Here is a 3,950-nt window from a genome sequence, read left to right as displayed (position 1 = left end):
GCATCATAACAAGCCTCGTCGAGTAATGGCTCTTAAGTATTCATGGGCCGATCTTGATCCATATGGGTGCTCATCAGATCTTCTCACTGCCTGCCCTTTGACAAGGTTTTAGCCAAACAAATAAGAGTACGTGAGGTGTCAAGAAGTAGCTTATTCTTTGTTTTGATTCCGTAGGAGCAGCAAATCCGTAGCATCCCTTTGTGTTCGAGCCTGGAATCATCATCCTCCCTTTTCGGACACGAACATAAACTCTAGCACCCTTTTTGGTATATTCTCGTGAGGACTCATCACATATTCCCGAATTGAATGCTGGCGCTTACGAGCACCAAAGGTTCGGGAGGCAGCGCCTACCACTAGAGGTATGCCAGAGGGGTACAACATATCCTACACTACCTATTAGGAGTGTTTGTCGGCTAACTGTAGTTCGTAGTTCCCCAAGCCGAATCTAGTACGCCCGTACGACCACTACTTGTGAATAATAATCAGAAGAGTCAGTGAACGACATTGGATCTGTTGAACCGGATCCACATCAAAGAGTTTTATCCTCAGGCTCTGATGAGCATTAAGGCTTATCTGCGATTCTCGCCTAGGGCTCGTCTCGTTTGGCCCTCGAAATGGCATTAGCCGAGACGGCCTACGAATGTGGAGAGGCAAAGGTTTTCTTTACTTAGGAGGTTATAAAGGTTCCACAATCCTTGCGCAGTCCTCTTTGAAAAATGTGCTCGTTACAATTACCCTAATGACAAACAGGGTTTTGGCTATGACTCGCCTAACTGAACAACAACTTGTTGCTTGCAATGTTGGAAGCCTTCGAATTCAAACTCGTAATGAGCTTGTCACCAAACAAATTTGGATTGTTAATGACTCTTTTCCATTAGCCAATAAAGTTGAAGTAAAACTTGGGCAATCGGCACATCAGAAAGGCCATCACAGACAAGGAAAGACTTCTAGTGCCTGTCGACTAAGTGAATGGTCGACCAAGACTTCAGCCCGTCCCGAAGCTGAAGTATATAAAAGGATTTTTAGCGTTTTATTTGTTGTTTGTCTTGGAAACAGCACCATACCCTAGTCCATATATTGGCTTTTATTTGGGTACGTGCTTGGTTTTGTTTTGGGTTTTAATTTGAGTTTAAAACTTGTAATTTTCATTTCTGCTGCACCAAGTGGCAATTTCAAATGAAAGAATTGGGCCCTACTTGGTAAATGCTGTGGAGAAATGGGGAAGAAAAGGAGGCTCTTTCGGGTGGCGTGATTTTAGCAAAATATGGCTTCGAAGCTATGGAAGTGAAAACAACTCATCATGGAAAAAGTCCTGCTTGGAGATCCATATGCAAGGTTTTTAATAAAAGGGAATTAAATTCAGCATAGATATGGGCAATGAAATCAGATTTTGGGAGGATATTAAACATCGAGATTCTATTGAAGGATCATTTCTCAGGCTTACACGTGCTTGTGATAAACAAACATGTGATGATGGCTCGGTTGTATTACTCAGAGGGCAACAAGGTGTGCTGGAATTGGTCCTTTAGAATGGAGGAAAGATACATTTCAGCAAGGCAACCAGACATATGTTGGGTTTGGGGATCAAGTGGATTCTTTGTTTGATCCTTCCTTCATATCCTATCTAGGGTTTGCATTTCAACTTTCAATAAACATCCATGTGTGCTTAAGGACTCACAGAATAGTTGGGTCTGGAATTTTAGACTTTTTCCTTGTCTGGAGTTAGAGTTCATTCGAAATTGATACAATTTTGGGCAAATTAAGGACTCTGGTGAATGCATCAAAATTAGCAATCATTGGTAATGGAATTTCTGCTACAGAATCGTGTATTCATTCTCTGTTGCACTTAGCTGGCTCCATTCCACTTCTTATAGCATTAAAATCATAAAGATTGGGTGTGTATACACCTCCAGAAGTATTCCAGATTTATATTCTTTGCCAAGTAGTGGAATTGCATGCAAGAACTAAGATCTAGTTGATAAAATCTAGATACACGGGGTTAGTGCAAAACTACAATAGAACAGGAAGCCACAGTGCCTATCTCCGTTGAAAGAGCAGCAGATTTTTTTCAATAGTTCATTCATGTGGGAATTTGGAAGTGTTGCTTGGAGAAGGTCAGCCCAGGACTGCATTTCTTTATTCTAGAATTGCATTATAATTTCCTAGTCTGCATTGGCAGTTGTGATTCCATGTGATTGGCGGGCTTTGTTCATTTTGTTCATTTCCTAGTCCCTATGGATGCACGCAATCACCCGCAAACCACGTGCAGCAGGTAAAGGGTTTTGTGCATTTTGTTTCAGCTTTACGAAAATTTTAGATTTGAAGCTTTGTTGTCTTTTCCGTCGATTTGGGCCAGGCAGAGGGCAGAATCTGGCAGATTTTCAGCCAAAAAACATCTTCACACTGCTGTAATTTTGACCACTACTTGCCATCTTCCCCAAGCAATGGACAAAGCTTGGGATTAGCCTTCAAATTTGACCTGCCAGCAGCACTGATTCTTATCCGCCTTCATCATTTTCTGAAATTTTGTAAGGTTGACAGCAAAAAAGATTGGAGAATGACAATAAGTCCTATGGTGCAAACATCATAGCTTCTAGAGAGGACAATTCAATCTTGAAAGTGCAATCTTGACGAAGTCTTTAACTAGAGTGGTTTGGGCAGTCCTAACTGGTTCATTAAGACCTAGCAGCTGTGTGGCTAGGGTGGGTTTGAGGTGGTTCGTGACCCCATTGATTCCGGCATTGAGAGTTGGTATATTAATTTGATACCCACAGGAATGGCTCCACCTTATGCGCCATATTACGATGCCAGTTACACTTATGGTGATTGCCAGGCCACTTGTGTGCGATGGATAGATGCTCTTGAGGATTATCATTAATACTATAGTCAAAACCATCATTAGAGAATATGTCGTGTCCGAGATACCGTGAAGCATGATACTATGCTTTCATGGGTCGATTTACTGAAGGAACACCGTGAACAGGGCCTCTCTTCTCTTCCTTGATGGGAAGAGGTTCAAGACCATTTCTTGAGACTTTATGCACCCTCCATCTATTGACAATGGCACAAGGCAGAAGTTCGACGTAGGGAGCAAGAGGCTAAGTGAAGACAAGAAGAAAAATCCAAACAAAGAGAATTTGAGGAGTTGTGGTTGAAGTGGAAACGAGAAGCTAAGGCCAGGCAAGAGCAATGGGCCCCAAGTGAGGCAACCAAGAACATGTCTTAATTACATAGGCAACTGAGTCTCACACAAACATCTCCTATTCCTACATATGAGGCTAATGATACATATGTTGAGACTAATGGTGAGGAGGAGTTCCATCAGGAGGTGTTGAGAGAGCAGATAGAGGATCTGATTTCTATTGAGGGCTAATGATACATATGTTGAGACTAATGATAGAGAGATTAAGGCGTCTACTTCAGCAATGGATTCATTTGAGGCACCATTAGAGGAGCACATTGATACAGAGGGACATATGGATCTTTTTTCTTTTTTTCTTTTTGAAAATTGACTTTTATTTTTTTTGAAATAGAGAAAATTGACTTTTATTAACCCAGAAAGAACCAAAGAGGGGACAAGATGTCCCTGCACGGGCTACAATAATTCCAGCCCAAAGAAATTACAATAAAGTGAGTTTCAATAACAGTAATAGCCTTCCCGTCCCCATTCCCCATTACATCACCCGGAATACTAATCTGCATCGAATCCAGCAATACACCCTGTTTGGCCAACTCATCCGCCATTTCATTCACAAAACGCCTTCTGTGTTTGATTGTTGGACGAATCCGTCGTACTAGATCCTTAACCTCCGCGATGTAATTTTGCAGCCGTCAGGGCCCTTTTGAATTATCTGATGCCCACGCGATCACATTAGATGAATCCCCTTCAACAATAAGGGGGTTAGAGGAATGTGTTGAATACCATTTCATTCCAAACAATAGAGCTCTTA

The sequence above is a fragment of the Tasmannia lanceolata genome, unplaced genomic scaffold, assembly GCF_043159265.1.
Source record: "Tasmannia lanceolata isolate RefF3 unplaced genomic scaffold, GAP_Taslan_0.1 ptg000018l, whole genome shotgun sequence".
NCBI classification, from domain to species: Eukaryota; Viridiplantae; Streptophyta; class Magnoliopsida; order Canellales; family Winteraceae; genus Tasmannia; species Tasmannia lanceolata.
This window is presented reverse-complemented; position numbering follows the sequence as displayed.